The sequence below is a fragment of the Lichenostomus cassidix genome, chromosome 19 (assembly GCF_008360975.1).
Source record: "Lichenostomus cassidix isolate B80296 chromosome 19, HeHo_3.0, whole genome shotgun sequence".
NCBI lineage: Eukaryota > Metazoa > Chordata > Aves > Passeriformes > Meliphagidae > Lichenostomus > Lichenostomus cassidix.
This window is the reverse complement of record NC_139499.1, coordinates 3,925,301-3,943,153: the sequence shown is the minus strand read 5'-3', so window position 1 is coordinate 3,943,153 and position 17,853 is coordinate 3,925,301. Positions and strand designations below refer to the sequence as shown.

The 17,853-nt window shown below is 46.1% G+C and overlaps 1 protein-coding gene across 4 annotated transcripts in view; it reads right to left on the bottom strand.

Moving 5' to 3' along the window:
- CAMKK1 (calcium/calmodulin dependent protein kinase kinase 1) overlaps positions 1–17,853 on the bottom strand; it is a 90,329-nt gene that overhangs the window by 60,948 nt on the left and 11,528 nt on the right. The window contains exon 1 of one of the 4 annotated variants that reach the window (XM_085078850.1): positions 6,170–6,327. The exons of the other annotated variants lie outside the window; for them this stretch is intronic. The gene's annotated coding sequence lies outside the window, so the exon portion shown is untranslated. Of the gene's footprint in view, positions 1–6,169; positions 6,328–17,853 lie in introns of those variants that run through there. 4 annotated transcript variants of the gene reach the window in all.

Sequence of the window (17,853 nt, the reverse complement as noted above, 5' to 3'; positions counted from 1 at the left end):
TTTCACCAGCATATTTCTCAGCCCTGCCTGCCTTCTCCCCTGCACCCCACTAACACCTTCTGTATTGACAGCCATGGCTAACTCTGCTTTCCAGGCGCTCACAGAATTCCTGTTGCTGCTTGATATATAAGAATTTAATAACAGAAAGCAAATCGCTGCAGAACAATGCTGGTTGTTCAGTTTAGGAGCAGCACAGTGTGATCTGGGAAAGGACACATACAGATCATCAACACAGCAAAAGAATTCAGCATCAAATACCTTTGCCAGGCTCAGATCTCACAGCACAGCCCTGCACTGATTAAACAATTGTTTAAAAAGCATCCACAACAAACCCAACAAGCCACGAGGCAAAACAAGATCGCATTTATACATGTCATGTCTTAGAGGTTTATCTCCCTCCCAGACAAGGAGAAAGCTTTCAGCTGCCTTTGAGAGATCTGGAGGTATTTCAGGGGATATATCAAGTTGCTTAGTTCTGTAAGCCAGCTGCAGTGAAAAGTCTTTTCAGCATTTTAAAAACATTAATTTCCACCTGTTTCAGGATTGCAAATCTACAATAAAACTGTAAGCACAGAACACTGCAGGCTTTCTTCTTCCCAGCAATTCATATATGGGTAGGGATTTCTATTCAAGGTGATCTCTGCAAAGAGTTTTAACCAGGGAAATTATCCCAGCACCCATCTTAAAATATCCATGGGCTGAAGGTTTTCATCAATTCTGCCAATCTGCATAGCCCCAGGCAAAGGGCAAAGCACAGAACTGCACAGGGCAAGGCAAAAAGCAGTGAACTCTGTATGACAAGACAAATGGACTTCAAATTCAGAGCTCAACGTATCTGTTCTATTTCCACATGGATAACTTCCATCTTCTGATAATCTTCACATCTTCAGAAACCCCAGGACTTGAAAACATGTCCTCAGATAACCTGCACAATATCAAAAGCAGAGGCAGCAGAGAGGCTCCGTACAGAAGGAGCAGGCACTGGGGGGGATGAGGAACAGATCCCACACAAGTCAGAACCAGGTACACCCCAACAATTACCCCTGTCATGCATACACAACCCACACTTGGAACTGTAAAGGGTAGCAGCCTTCCCACTTCCTTTGAAGCCTTAAGCTTTAGCTCTTTAAGCCAAAATGCACTTTCAAAGCCCCGAGGTCAATGACTGGAGATTATCCAGGAAAAGGCTGCTGGGGAGAAAGCTGCTCTTTTGAGTCACTGCAATGCTATCCCTGAAATTTAGGCTGATGACAACTCAGCATTTGTCAGAGTGAAAAAGGTTTTACAGCACCAAAGGGCCAACAATAGTTCCCAGGTGCAGCTTTAGCTAAAAAATGAGTTTGAAAATGCCACCTTGGGTCACCTTAATTCCACCCCAGTGAACAGGCTGAACCCAGACTGCCCTGGGACACTAAAGCAGTGCCCCTTTTCTTGTGGCTCAGCACAGGTACTGTGCATTGTACTTCACCAGCCAGGCTCTTTCTCAAGTTTTAAAAATTATGCAAAGCCATATAATTTCTGCATAGCCACAGGAGCAGTGGGAAAAGGCACGTTTCTGCTCACCAAGTCAGCAGGTGCAGGAGCAGAACGGGGAGTAAATCTGCTGGCAAGGAGGTGTCCTGACAATTTCTGACAGCCCAGGGTTTAGTCCTGCTTTGCATGCTCCAGTGAGGCACATGGAGCTATGGGAGAAGCTGCCCCAGCTGAGGACACAGGGACAGAAGAGACACAGCCAGTTTTGATGGCAGCACACACGGAGCCATCTCTCTGCAGAATCAAAGCTCCTTCCAGCCTCCAACCTGGCTGCAGCACCTTCTTCCTGCTCACAGCAGGCAAAGCTAAAAACAATGCCCAAGAGTTGTTAGAAGACATCAACCTGCACAGGATTTTTGGGCTCCTCTCTTTCCTGCCTTGAGCTCCACTGCAGATGATACCACTTCCAAATAAAACCTGAATTTGGCAGAATTTGGCGAAGAGTGAACACATTCTAAGAGGAAAGAGGGGTAAGGAAATATGATCTGTGCAGTTTAATACCAAGCAAAGATGTGGAAAGATGGGTTGTGGTTTACAAATGTAGTTTGAGCATCGCTCTCACAGCCTGGCCTGTCCTGTGCCCAGGAAGAGAGCAAAGAAGGAAAACTCTGAAGCCAATTGACTTGGGCACTGGTAGCAATACTTGATCCCAACAGCTGTATCCCATATCCTGGAAGACATCCCTGTGGCACAGCTTGAGGTGTCACTGGCAAATCAATTGCACTGCTCTGGCTACTCAGATATCCTTCTCCAGTTGCTATGGGAAAAGAAATCAAAGAACAAGACTGGTAACAATGTGAAAAAACTAAGCAAAGCATGTGTTTAAAAGCCTTGCTGGCTGCCAGCCAGGGTGCTCAGCACCTTCCAGGTTGCATCCCAGAACAATTAGTCTGTATGCAGCCACTGAGTTTCCCAACACACTGCTCCTCTCTGCCATGGAGATGTTGGCTCCACTCCAGCAAAACACTTAAACACATTCTTGAACTTTAACTGTGGTCTCAGGACATCAGAAGGCATGATCACACATGTGCCAAAGTGTGAACAACGCAGAAAATCTCAGCCTCAAAAATGTGGAAATGCTCACAGGAGTGTCTGGGTAAATGTGTTTCACATGTGTCTAAATGAGAGCTACCCAATTACTCTGGAGCCATCCCAAGGCTCCTTTCCCAGCTGGAGAGGAGGAGGATAATATTTTTTTCCACATTTGCATTTTCTTAGGCTAGCAGGGCTCTTGTCAAGGAAGTATCAGAAATAATTCTCATTACCTCCATCCTCTTAGGTGGGGTCCTACCTCTAACCATTTTTCTTCTTTTCACCAGCACATACTGCAGCACACAAAGTTCTCTGTGGCCAGGGAGGAGAGGTGACACATTGGGAGGCAGCTTTTGAACTAACCTCATCTGGGAAGGTTTTTTTGTGCAGCAAATGACTAACATTTGCTGTTATTATTATTGTTATATTATAATGTATTAGTACCATTCTTTTGTCTTTGAGCCTAGCAACAATTGGTAAATTAGTTTTAAATTTTAAGAACATTTTAGAACAGAACAAAAAAAAAAGCGTTCTTCTGCAATTAAGAGACAAAGCAAACTAGAAAACTTCTTGGCGAGGTAATATATTTCTCTTGACTTGAATTCTCTGAGAGGAACTGTTGATAAAATCCTTCACACCTGTGACCCAAGAGATCTAGCACAGACAACTATTGAAAACTGAAAACTTACAAGCCTGGGAGTTATTCTCTACTACCTAACAAAAGACACCCATAGGAAAATTATTTTTAGCTTTCCTTTCACTTGTTCCATTTAACAATAAAACCCAATTCTTCAGCTGTTTTTGAAAATCTCGCCTAATGCATTTACATAGTGCCTGTCACCTGCCATGACCTACCTGTGTTTTACAAAGTGCCTACTCACCAAGGGCCGAAACCACATTTACACAGAGGAATTAGGAAGAGACATTCTTGCTCAGAGTCACCCAGACACCACCTCAACGGTCAGTGAGAGAATCCCAGATTTCTGATTCCCGACCTCTGGCAATTTCATGTGCCTTTGTATGCTTCCTGCAGTGGAAGTGTAAGGGTAAGGGTAGATCTAAAACCAGCACAATTTTTTGTAACAACACTACATCATCATTCCTGACACAAACCAAAACACCTACACTGGGCTCATGCTTTCAGACCCGTTTCTGAGAGTCAGTGCATCCCCATTTTCAACATTTGAAGCAGTGATAAAGAGTTTAGCCACATCCAGCTTAGCAAAGCCTATGCCTAAGCCCCCACCAAAGCCCCACATCACTCCCTGCAGGACTCTCCCACTTTGGCTGCAGCTCAGCCACATGGGTCAAGTAAGATGCAGAGATCACACTGTGCCACTGAGCTCAGCTGATCCATCAGGAACCTACATTAATCAGGAATTAGATCAGGAATTGCTGACATTATTTTTGTTGCAGGATGACTGAGATCAGAGAGATGAAAGATTAGAAAGAAGAAAAACCCAATAGGTTTACTTGCTATATAAAGCTTACAGTGGATTACCACGGAATTTCCCTGGGCTTTCAGATATGCTATGCACTTGCTTGCACATGTGCATGCTTCTGAACAATCACAAGTTAACTTCATCAATATTTCAGTAACAGAAAAAATATAATTACATATAAATAAAAGTTGACCACAGGGTTTTATTTCCATAGCAATGTTGAGTGTTTCAGGGGGAAGCTTCCATCTGAGGATGCTTTTACACACTGCTGGTGGCACACATGTTTGGGAATAGGCTCAAACTTGCACCTACTCACATCAGGGACTCACAAGACTAGACTGAGAACAAAGCTTAAGAAGTCTGATCTAAAAATCTGAGATCACTCTGCCTGACCAGGAAGCAAACAGCAAAATTCAAGTGTCATATTGCTGTGGAATTCAGGCAAAGCTCCAGGGATACACCACACTCGCAAGACAGAGCTGTTTCCTCTTCTGTCTGATAAACCATTCCATCGCGTTCTAGATGCTATTAAAAAAATTATCAAAGGCAGGGGTGGAAATTTTCAGTTCATCTCCACCCATCCCATTATGGAAGCACCCAAAAGAGAATCACTTATTCTAAAAGTGACTAAGACATGAGTCATCTGATGAGTAAGCACATTGGCTCTGGAAATCTTATTCAATCCATGACCATATCCAAGTCATTTCATTACCTAAATCATTTATCCATTTTATACATTAATGCAGCAGCACTCCAAGGCCAGGAAGAGGCTCTTGTTTCCAACACCAGGGTAATTGCAGCTGATCTTGTCATGCTGAGATAGACAGAGCATCGGCAGGAAACCCTGTGCTGAAACAGCAGAGCAAAACCACATGGCAAGTCTGCATTTACAGTGCCCTGAAAATCAACTTTGGAGATGCCTCCAGCCTCAGCCAACACTTGAGATAAGCTGTAGTGGCACCAGCCACTCATGCAGCTCAGCACCCTTGCAAAGGCAAACACAAGCCCTGCTCCTGGCAGCAGGATGCCAGCAGTGCCAGGACTGCTGCCAAACACTTTCAACGTCCTGTTACTCGCGCAAAAGCTTTCATATGAAGCTGCAAAAGCATTAAGTTAAACCACTTATGGGGCTAGAATATCTCTCCATTCTGGAGGAATATGAGCACCTTGCAAAGCACATTTGCTCATCTTCACAAATATCCCGTGGGATATGTTCACAGGCAGGGAAACACTGCTGGGGAAAAGATGTAATCCCCATGAATCCTTCTTAACAGACCCCAACAGACACCTTGAAATGCTAACTTAAGATCCAACACGATATCTGTAGCTGATATCCCCCTGTCCTCTTCCTAAAATCCTGGCAAGGACATCAGTGAGCAGGTCTGGTCTGTCCTCAGAAGGCCCCTCTCACCTCAGCCCTAAGCACAGCAGCAGTGATGGAAACAGCAAACATCCTGGGCACCCCCTGAAACGATGAGTCTGTTTTACAGCCAACTGCACAGCCTTTCTGCAGGGCTGCTGATTTCTCTGTGTTCCATCAGCACAGCACAAAAAGTACACTTGTAAGTGGAATAACTTCAAAGGAGTAATTTAAGTGGTTCCGCACCACTCCACCGGCATCACACTATGACCAGTGTCTTTATTTTGCATTTCCACAGCTTTGGGTTTTCTGAATCTTTCAATAGACTCACAGGAGAACGCAGCCAGGGTTTTCACCTGAATGGGCAGCCCTGTGAGCCTCTGCCTTTACATAAACAAGGGTAAAAGAATAGGGGTTTCTCACCAGGGAGTGAATTTGCAATTTGCCTGTGCTGGACTATATATTAACAGTTGCCACCCCCTGCCTGCTTCCTCCATGGAGCTGAGGCTGCTCTGCCTCCATTATTCCCTTTGGCACTGAGGAAAACTTTGCACCCCTTTGCACTAAGTCCAGTGACCACAACTCAACCTCTCACAAACTGAGGTCAAATAAAGGGACTTAATCCCACAGACACAGTCAGCCTTGGCTCCATAGCTGCTGTGCTGGTGTAGCAGTGATCTTTCTTTCCTGAAACATTAGACCATGTCTACCCATGGCTCCTGACCACCTTTCTACATCCCACTTCCCTCCAAGAACTTTAAGTTCACCACAAAACAATCCCCCAAAAGGAAAAACAACCCACCTTTGGAAGCAGAAGGGAAGAAAGCCCACACAACAGGCTGGCCTGAGGATGAAGAGACATACACGAAGCAACAGCCCAGAAAAACCTTGATGTTACCACAAAGCAGCAGCTGCCAGCACTGATGAAGAAGGATGAAAGGGCTGCAAAGCTCCACAAAGGTTCCGTAGAGCTGCCTGCAGGTGCAGGTAGGAGATTAACACAGGATAAGCTGGTTTTCAGCACCATTACAGCAAACACCTGTGAAGCTGCAGGTGGGTTGACAGTCACCCCCGGAGGGTTTGAATGGAGGTCCTTGGACTGACAGCTCAGCTGTGACCCCAACCCAGCTGCTCCCAGGATGGCACATGTGCTCACACACACCCTCCCAGACATTTGTGCACACAGGATAAAGGAAAGAGCTGTGATCCCACCAGCACATCATCATCCTTGCTCTCCATGGCGATCAGATTGGACACACCACAAAGTCTCCAAGAGGGAGGAAAACCTGACAGCCTTCAAGAAGAAAGCACAGCAGCTCCAACACAAATCTGCTTTACACTGAGACAAACACATCCCCTCTCTCTCGCGCTAAAGGCACCCTTCAAAATAAAATTACCAGCTCTTCCACTATGCTTATAACATCACAAGACCTGTCTTCTCCCCGCTGGGATAACCGCTCTGTGTGTCAGCCACTCTCCCAAGCACTTGACAGGGCAGCAAGACTTCACTGGCTTCCTCCAGCTCCCCTGGCCATCACTCGCTGGCTGCTGGAGGATTACACACCAGCATGGTGCCATGGCACTTTGAACTTATGCCTCTGGCACTGGTCAAAAGGGAACTCAAGGTCAGAGAGATTCTCTGAGCAGACAAATAGCTGTGCCCTGGGGAAAGAGAGAGGCAGGTAGAAAGGAGCTTATTGTTTTCCTGAATGTCTTTCTCTGGGAGTTCTCTACAGAGGCCTAAGAATGGTCTCACCTCTGCAAACCCTTCCTCAGCTGTTTGCATCCAGCCCATGGACAAGGCAGGACTGCCCCTGAGGTAACCAGCAATACCACACCACAGCTCTTTCTTGGCTGCTCAATTCAGAGAGGACTCTGGGGAGCAAAGAAGCAGCAGGAAAACACCCAGAATAAAACTCTTTATAAAGACTATCAATTACAAGCCCCTGGTTTCAGGCTAAGAGTTTCATTGTGCACAAATCCCAGAGAGGTTATAGACTTCACAGATTTTGCAGCCCCTGGGAAGGCTCCTTCCCACCCCACCATAAGCACATTAGTGAAGTCAGAAACCAGAGAGCACTCCAAGGATGGATCTGTGTGCAGCCACCTCCATCCTGTGCCACTGCTGGCACTGGATCTGCTCCATGGAGGAGCACTGACTGCAGCCAAGGCAACTTCACTTCCACTCTGTTCTAAACAACCAGAGATCTCTGAAGTCATTAACTCATATAAACATTTCACGTCTGTTTAGGGAGCTCCATTTTTACAAGTATTCACTCATGAAAAGCAATCACTGAGTGCATTCAAGAAGAGGTAAAATCAAGAGAGGAAGAAGCTTCTGCTATAAATAGTGGAACATTTCTTGTATTTTGTGCCACGCAGTCTTTAAATCCTGTTACCTTCAACATCTGCATCTTCACTTTAAATATTCTGCTTCCCCATACTGCTGCTGTATCTTTCAGAAAGTCAAACCAGGCCAGAGCATTTGTGGTCTGCCCAGGGGAGACACTAGTCTGGCTAAAAATTTGTGCTCTTTACCCTGATTCTCCACCCTTCTCTCCTCCCTTTGCTGTATCTTGACTTTTAGACACTAAGATTGAGTTAGGGTCTGTCACCTAACCTGTACAGCATCAGTGCCATCACCCAGTATCAAACATCAGCAATATAAATGCAAAATTCTCCTTGTACAGGGGCTGGCCCAAAGCTCATTGGAAAGATTTCTCTCTCCAGTGGCACATGGACCAGAGCCAGCATGAGCAGAAAAGCCCAATTTGCAAAGTTGACTGTTAGGAGAATACAATCATGCAAAAACATCATCTTTCAGCAGATTGTCTTTGCACTTTCCAACAGACTAAAAAAACTGTGTGCACATGTATATGTATGTTTTTATCAAGTGTTTTTGGCATAAGAAGCATTTTGATGCCATGGTGATGGGTGCATCTTGTAAGCCCTTAAACATAATAGACAGAGATAAACCTGAAGCCAATTAGGAAAACAATACTGCTGTGCTTACATGATCCTCAGCTCCTCTGAAAAGGACAAAAATTTAACTCCTATGAGAAAGATCAAAACAAAAACCCAGATCCATTGTTAAACAGATTAATCAGACTTTTGGAAAGCTCATGAGGGATTGGGTTCAATCTCTGCAGCTGTTATTAGCATAAGCCCTGTACAGCAGCAACAAAAGACCTGCCTACATCCCACGCTCCCGTTTACTTTGCAACTTAACATACACACTCCTAATTAACGGGGCAGGGACAAGAGGAAGGAGTCTGCTGAAGTTTATACTGCAGCAAAACAAAACTCTTAATGGACCTTTTTATAAGGGTAGGACTACCAGTATGGGAGAAAACAGCACCAGTGCCAGCATCACTTTTTCTGACCCAGCAGAGTCTGGGCCCAACCCAGGCACAGCAAGAGCCAGTCCTTCCCCAGGGTGATGAAGCCATGGCAGGGACAGAGGGGAGCCAGGGATGACTGTGTGCAAAGTAAGGAAAACCACATTGTGTAGGCAGCAGTGAGCTTGGAGCAGATGGAGCATCATCCAGCTTAGGGCTGGGGAGGTCTGGCACAGCCACAGATGGACTTAGGGCAGGAAGGCTCCTGCTCACCAGTGCAGCAAAGGTACAGCAAAGCCCCAGCACAAGTGCAGAGTGGTTCTCCACAGCTGCAGGGACTGGATGTGTCCTTCGTGTGCTGCTGACTCCCAGGAGAGACTGCACGGCTGTGCTGTGGGAAATGGGTTAATGGCATCCAGAGTGAGAAGTCTCTACGGGAGAGCTGACAGGTAAATGGAGCAGGGGAATACAGCCTGCTGAGAAACCACATCCTGCACCCCTCGTTGGGCATCAATCATGCGATCCCCAAAAATCCCCAAATTAGAATTAAATACGATGCTGCCGCCTCTGCACCAAAAATCATTCATTCCATAAAAAGCATTTTCATACATCTCTCTTATGACTCTTCCATTCCTCTCCAGGCCCACTCACTCCTCTCCCGCAGAGGAGTCATTTGATGAAGGAACTTTTCTGATTGCAAACTTTTTTTGTAGAAGGGTTAAATGAGCATATTCCTGCAAGGATGGCCACTGCTAGAGGAAAGGGCCTCTGGTGGCAACTGTTAATATACACCAGTGACAGCAAGGGACATTGCAACTGAACATCACACCTACTTTGCTGAACGCAGAGGCAGTCCTTCCACCCCTTCCACTGTGATTTTATCATATCATTCTTCAAAATGTGCAGATTAGAACTAAATAAGTACCTCAACACGTGCTTCATATGTTTAAGTCTTGTTACAGCTAAGCTAATGTTTAAGGACATGCATTGCTTCAGGAAGCACCACTGGATGGGATCTGTGCTTTGCTCACAGCTGGGCTTCACTTGAATTCAAGGGGTTCTCCAGGCACAGCTCAGGAACCTGGGCAGAAATAGAGATGTTGGTGCATGGTCCCACATGCAGCAACATCTAATAATCAATCCAGGGAGCATGTGGAGCCAGCAGGTTGCTGCAGTGTGTCTTGAGAGCCTGTAGATTCAGAATGAGCTGCACAGCTGGGACAGGTAAGAGCCACTTTGTTTTTCATGCACTTTTCTGTTCCAGTCTGGAGGAGGAATCACTGCTGTAGAAGCAGTGAAGAAGCATTGTAGAAGCCCCTGCTGGCAACCCAATGCTTGGGAGCCAAGTTTAAACTCCTGACTGTCATCACTTCATCAGACAGACTCAGACACACTAACACCACCTTGCTGCTTCTCCACGAACTGGGGCCAGCAAATTCTCTTGCTGGGGCTGGGAGGACTGAGCCATCACTAACTAAAGCATTGCCCAGGTTCAGTCCACTTGCAGATCTCACTCACCTTCCCTACTGCTTGTACCAAGTGCCACACTGTCACCTTCCACTGCTCAAACTCTCATCATCCAGAAATCAGCTGCAGCACTTGCATCTCCTGCAACGTTTAACTGGGACAAATGCCACATTAGACTCTGCTGAAGCACTGCTTGGTGAAGACTACAGAGAGCCATAACACCAACCAAAAGGTTTCAAATGGTAATTAATCAGATGCAATAATAAATAATACATACACTTTCAAGTGTTTACTCATTTCCTGAACATCTCCCATAAATATCTAACCAATAAAGCACACTTTGAACAGTGACAATTGTATCTTTTCCCTTCTGAGCTAACTCTGTGCTATTTACTTAAAACAGAAAATTCTGTAGGAGAAAGACAGGTTGAAAGGTAACAGAATTTTGGAAGTAGCTTGAGCATTCAAATTTGCTGAACAAAGCAAATGAACAAAGAATACTTAATACAAGTGTTTAAACTTTTCTCAGTCTTACCTTATTTTATGGACAAAGTTTATACTCCTGTTTTAATCCAGTTGGGCTGCTGGTCTACAGATCTCTTCAGCAAGTGTCATATGTGATGCTCACTGGTCAGGCTGCACTCCTGCCATGCAGAGCTGGCCCATGCAGCCTCACAGAAACCAGCACTAAGATAAAATCCTGACCTCAAAAACACAGCCCAAGCAACCTTCACTGAAGTGCAGGAGTTTTGCTTCCAATGTAGATGGAATTTCTAGTTCAGGCTTTTGAAAGGAAGTGCTGTGTTAAAAAATAATAATAAAGAAATCAGTGCAAATCTCCCCCAAAATAGGAAACAGGAGTTGTCAAAACAGCTGGAATGTTTTCCACAGCCTTCAGCATTTGCTTTAAGTGGCTGGAAAAGGTCAGTGTCATTTGACTCTTAGCAAGGTTTAAATGAGGTTCAACCCTTTGTGGAGGGCTGGCCTGTTTGACAGGGATTAATTTATGATATTGAGCCCCAGAGTCCTGAAGACACCCCAGGATGGGCAGTCAGGACCAAGAGCTGCTCATCACTGCCATCCTCCCAGGGAAGCTCCTGGGTCCCATACTGGCCTCAGTCTCCTCTCCACCACAGCCCAGAGACACTCAGCTGTAATCACCCATCCCACCAGGGCTGACCAGACTTTTAAGCTACAAATTTATCAGGAAGGTGCAAAAAAACCACCTACCTTAATATTCCACCTAATCCCTTCAACTCTCCTGGAGAGGTGCTTTTCATTTCCAAAAAGAACCACGAGCTAATGTTCTTGCCAGTGCTGTTAATCAGAGCAGCAAAGCCTCTTTTCACGGCGCAGGGCCCAGGTGACTGTCTCCGAGGGATTAGCTGTTACCACATTTAGTTCAGTAAAGGGTTTATCTCAGCCGTGTTCACAAAGGCAGACGATGAAGACATTCGCCGCCTGAATTCCTGGGGAATGACACCTCGAGCAGCCGCAGGGCTTGGAGTGCACCCGGGAAAGGCATGGAATGGTAATTGGTAGGAGTGGGGAATATTTTACCTCTCTCCAGCACAAGAAGCCAGGGCAAGAGAGAGCTTTTTGAGGGATAAGACCACTGCCGGCTGCCAGCCAAGGGATGGGATGAGAGTGAGGGAGCCAGGGGCAGGACAGAGAAGATTTTCAAAGCTCTCCAGGGCAGGCACCAAGTCTCTGTGCTGATGGTCACAGCAGCTGCTGTCAGGGACACGTGGTTGCCAAACCCATGAAATGTATTCCAGAGAGCCTCTGAAAAGTCCACGGGGTGAAACCACTGGACTTGTGCCACCAGCTTTAATCTGGAGCTCTGTCAGGCTCCGCTGAGTGCTGTGAGCCAGGACCAGGGCTAAGGGAGGGATTGGTGTCTGCAGCCACCCTGAAGGTTTCAGATCAAACCACCAGTTAGGCATTCAGGCTCTTCTCAAACCAGTGAGGCCTTCCAGCTATAAAGAGGAATCATGCCCTAAAAATCTAGACTTTGTGCACCGCTGCTCCCTCCAGCACTGATCAAGCATTTTGATTCCTAATTTTGCTGCCTGCTCCAACCTCTTGAGCAACGGCTCAGGTTTTCATTAGTGCCAAGGACAAACACTGAAGCTTTGGGACTGCTTCCTAAACTCTTCTGCAGACCAGAGGGAAATTCATATTTTCCCTCTTGCTCATCGAGAAAGCAGGCTGGGGTGGGGCTGGAAAGACTTACCAAGCCCTGGGTGCTCAAGGATAAGAAATTCCACGGTGGTGCTGCCTTCTCTGCTCCCCCAGGCTCCCAGGGCGCTCTGCTGGCATCTCACACCAGCTGGCTGAGCACTCAGTGCCTGCATCGTGCCAACACTGCTGCCTGTGCCCTGGAGAGAGCTCTTCTAACAGCAATGTCAAGTGGCTGAACAAAGAAATATCAGAAAACAGGGCTGGAAGGAGAATGCCTGAAGATATCAGTGAGCAGGACATCACTGGGCACTTAGAAGAATGACAAAGGCAATTTTCACAAATGGAAGGGTGAAATAAAGGAGAAATGAGAGTGAAGATTGAAAACAATTTCCTACTGTTTGGCATGCTCTAAAATTAGTGCTGTAATAGATCTCATCAGCCAGCATTTATTTTCCATTCTGAAGACAAGAATTCAAATAAGCTGCAGCAAGAGAAGTGCTTGCTTAGCTGAACAGTCGACCTCAAACACAGGCAGCAACACAAATCAGGCTGTTCCAACCCTGCCAGATCTTGCTTGGAATTTTCAAAAGTGACAACTCAAGTTGGAGACCCATTTTCCTCGACCATATTAGAACCCCACCAGCAGAGAGGTGACAGAGCCTCCAGAGCAGGAGGGGACAGGCTGCCCATGGCAGAGCTGCTCCAGAGATTTTCTGTGTTCATGCAACTGTAGGAGACAACTGAGGGAATCCCAAAGTTACACTGCCTGGACAGGACTTGAGGCAACAGGTTACACACCATGTTTTGGGAAACCCCTGCTGTTAACTGTCCTGATGTCTCTCACTCCTGCTATGCCCAAGGAACAAGCCCTGCTCACCTGGCTCTGCCTGGGCAGGGAGTCCCCAACAGTCCCAGCATCTCCCAAACTCTGTCCCCAAAATCTGCACATGGGTCACCAAAGCCCAGGTGCAAATGCTGGCACACATTAGCACCCCACCTGCAGCTGTGCTGATCTGCACGTCCTGGGGACCAGGCCCATAAAGTCTGGCACAAACAAAAGCTACGTGGTTTTGAATTCAAAAACCAAACAGCAACTCTGTACAGGCTTCATCTTGCTGCTCCCATAGCTACACTCCCTCCTTCAAGCACGCACATACATGTAAAGGTATTTTACGCACAGTGGGGCTGTGGAGCACCAGGGACACACAGCACTGCCTGGGGAGCTCTGGAAAAGCCCCCAGACTCAGCTGGGAACACCAGTGGAAGCACTGATGAGACACATACACTGCTCTTTCAAAGTTTAAGAACAAATCCCCGATGGCAGAGGAGAAATGGCAGCATCACTCAGCTATGAGGTGTCAGAGATATTTCAGGCAGCCAGATATTCCCATGCAGAAACCCAGAAAAAGTCACCCCCTCACTCCCCCAGCCGCCTCTCTTCGCATTACTGCTAACATGGATGTGACTCACTAGAGCTGGGTTTATATTAAACTCCTGAAACAGATTGTTTGGCTGTTATGTAAATCCAGTAAATGTTAAAACACCAGAATAAATCAGTCAGGCAGTTACCATTGCCAGCTCTCCAGAGACATCCAAGGGACTCATTTTGTTTAAAAGGTAGAGGTGGCAAGAGATGAGAGGGAAACAACAACAACAGCCACCACCACCACCATAATAATAACAATAATAGTAATAACAAAAATAATAACAACAATAATAATATTTATAATTATTATAATAATAATAATATCATCATGACAGCCTTTCAGCAATGGGAGAGCTGTGCCAGTGGCTGCAATGCCCCCACCAGTACTGCTACCAGTGTCCTGCCAAGCTATACACAGGCAAATCCCCAAAGCTCTGCTCTGCACAGGTTATCCAGCATCTTGTGCAGGTTATGCACAAGACATAAATTCTGTGGCAGCAGAAGTGCCTCCTTACCATGCCACCTGAAACAGCAATGGGACCTCAGGGGAGGTCAGTATGATAGTACTGATGCTGGGGTTAGGACTTCAGCCATATCATGCTTTAAAATAAAATAAGTCCCAAACCAGGCATGAACATTGTTCTTCCCATCCTGTAACTGGGAAGGAGGCTCTGCTTTAGGAGCTGCCCCTCTCCCATGGTGCAGAAGGCACTTGCCACCCAGAAAACAGTCTCCTGCTCACAGTGACATCAGCAAGCCAGCACAGGAACAGATTTTAAAATTTGCAAACACAAGTGTTTTTACCCGAAACCTGACTCCAGGTTTAAAAACAGTCTATAGGCCAAAGGATTAGTCAGAAAAATTATCTGGCAAATAATCTGCAAGAATAAGCAAAACCAGAGCATATCACCATCTGCTCACAGATACCTCCTAAGGCAGAAATGAGGAGCCTTCAAATTAAAGCCTTCACTTTGTATGTAATTGTTGATAACCAGGCCATTGCACTCAAAATGCTCCCATAGCTACATCAGCAATCAAGAAAGGAAGCAGGTAGAAATGAGGACCCCGAATCGTAGTTGTAGAGTAAAGCACACTGGCTGAGCTGCCACTTACATGGGACACACCACTCAGGCCAAGCCCCCACTCAGCTTCAAAAGCAGCTGGAGCCTGTGGCTCTCCACAAATGGGAGGCCCTCTGGGATTTCCACACCACTGGGCACATCTGGACAGATACATCTGGCCAGAGGACAGTGACCTGTCCAGCCCATGCACTGGCAGAGCACAAGTTCCATTTCCAGCTGCCCTGGAGATGAGACTGCAGAGCAACATCGTCACAGCACTGAAATGAAGAGATTTCTGAGCTGTGTTTAATTAAACATAGTCTGGGAAGGTCTGTGCTTTTGTTAAACACTGCCTCAAAAGAAAAGGGCTGAGTAATCCACCAATGGGGAAAAACACACTCTTCAGCTACAAGGTGTTATTATTATAGGCTTAATATCAAAATGGCTTGTTCAGCTTATTAGGCTGGAGCAAACACTCCCAGCCTTGGCAAGACTCTGATATTACAGCTCTATATTACATATCTGCATAAGCACTCAAGGTTTGTATGGAGAGTCTCCCATCTGCAGAGGCAAGGCATTGATTTGCACCAGGTTTCTGTGGCCCAGCAAAACTGGTCAGACAGACAACAGAGGAGTGTGTCTGTACTGGGCAGCAGCAGGGACAGGAGCCTGTGCTGCAGCAAGGCCAGTGAAATCAGTGGTGGGAACTGATCTCCCTGACTGGAGCCAGCAGCATCACAGGGGGTGACTGCAGCAACTCCAGACACTGATGCAAACAGAGGCCATCAGGGAAATGCTCCACAGGTCTCCTGAACACTGAGGACACCATGACCAGCAACCATATATTTGACATTGACCTCACACACTGCATAACCCAGGAGTCCTGGCTTTCTCCTTCTGCAGAACAGAGGTGATCACTTCCACACACACAGGGAAAAGGTTTTGGAGTGGAGGGTTAAGCAGTGTTACTGCTTCTGAGTCTGCCCTTGGGGAACCCAGCCCACGCCAGCAGCCAGGGATTGCTCTCCAGCTCTGCAAAACTGTGGAATTGGTAAGGCATTGCTGCCTCCAGCACCTGCTCACCTGCCTGCATGTGCAGCCAGCCCCATCTCAAACTCCCAAGTCATTGCAAATAATTTGCAACAGTATGAGACTTTCAAGACGCTATGACATTTAAGGCTCTTTTTTGAATATTTGGTGCAGAAGAAGCTCTCACTTCTCAAGTTGAAAAACAAACCCTTTCTCTGTCTTTTATTTGTTAATTAAATGTGTTCATTGTATTCAGATCTCATTTTTTGTGCATAATGTTTTGCCCATCTGTTTGATTAAAAAAGAACCCAACCACCCAGCTTCATTAAGCTAATTGGATGCATTCAGCCATTGGTTAATATTCTGCAGTACTTTACAATTATTCTCCCCAGTTATTAAATCTCCTCTGAGGATCCTATTTTCTGTACTATACTCTTTATTAGCCAGCACTCGAGTCAGACTGCATTTGTCCACTCCTTACCCACAAGCAAACATCCCACCAACTCTTTCAATGGTTTGTGATCTAAGACATTGAGATAAATTTGTGCCTTGATCTGCCCCTCACTTTTCCCTCATCATAACATCTTCCCCCTCTACCTGGACATTCATTTCTTCGAAAACTTGTAACAAATCCTTGCAGCTCTAACTACTGCAAGGCACTTTAGTCCAGGACGACAAAGGCTCCAGAAGCTGATGGATGGCAGAGTGAGAGACAAGGCTGACAGAGACACACAGCAGGTATCTGGCTTGTCTCTCACACAGGGTTTCATTTCAGAAGGAAAACAGATTAAATAATTTTTTTTTTTTTACAGAAAGCTCTGATTTACATGGTTCTAGTCCTATCTAGGCATCAGCAGACACCAAAACCTTCCATGTTGAGAGGGAGCTGCAAGAGATGAAACTCTGCACAAATATGCATTATGGACTTGTGACTGCTGTTCCTTCCTGAACCAGCACCAAGTGTGATATTTAGGTCAAGAGCTTCTAGAAAACAAGCCAGCAGCTCATTTATAGGAAAAGCCATACTGAGTCAAGCCATGTATCCACCCTGCCCTGATTTCTAACAGTGGCCAGCAGTGGCTGTTGGGAGGAGTGCTGCTGCAGAAACTAAGAGCTTAAAAATAGTCATGATAATGAGGAGAAGTTCAGAGTTTGGCCTCCTGACAGCACCTCCTGGCTTCAAGCAATCACTCAGGTAGCCCTGATAGAACACCCCTGAATTTGTCTACAACCATTTTGAAGCTATTTTTTTCAGTCTCCACAACACTGTAGGGAAGTGAGCTCTGCAATATGACAAGCACTGCGCAGGAAAACTATCTGCCAAACCTGCTGGACACACAGGGGAGTTCAGGCATCCCAACACCAATTCCACACGGTGTCAGAGAGGATAAACCACACACACACACCCCTACTGCCCCATGACCCCAACCCAGGGTCAGCAGGAAGCCAACACTGGCACTCTGTACAGTGCTACAGGGCCAGGGAAGAAACTACCCTCTTGTATTTGCTTCTGCAATCCCAGCCCAGCCTCTACTGTTTCCATTTAAAGAAAACTGCCAGTTTTCATTCTCTTGTTGTAAAAGGTGGTTACACTTGCAAGAAATCACTTGGTAGTAATTTAACTGAAGGAGGAAGAAATTTAGAGGTTGAGGCAGCTGTGATTTGACATGGGCTGACCTGGCACCTGAGGAGAACCTTAATGACATTTCCTTCCAGCCAGCCTGTTCCCCCTGGTTCACACTGTAATTAGCTTTCCCTTTTTGACATCCAGGCAGAAAGCCTAGACCACACTTGAAAATTTGGCCATGTTATTACAACTTTTCAATAGCCTGGCAACAGCATCAATTAATAGAGAGCTCACTGCCCCACTGTGCTTAATGCTGTAAGAAAGGCAAGCTTTGGCTCAAAGAGCTTAGAAACAAAGCAGGCTTCAAAAATAAAGTTTAAATGTTGTAGTTTAACCTGGCAGGGAGGTAAACAT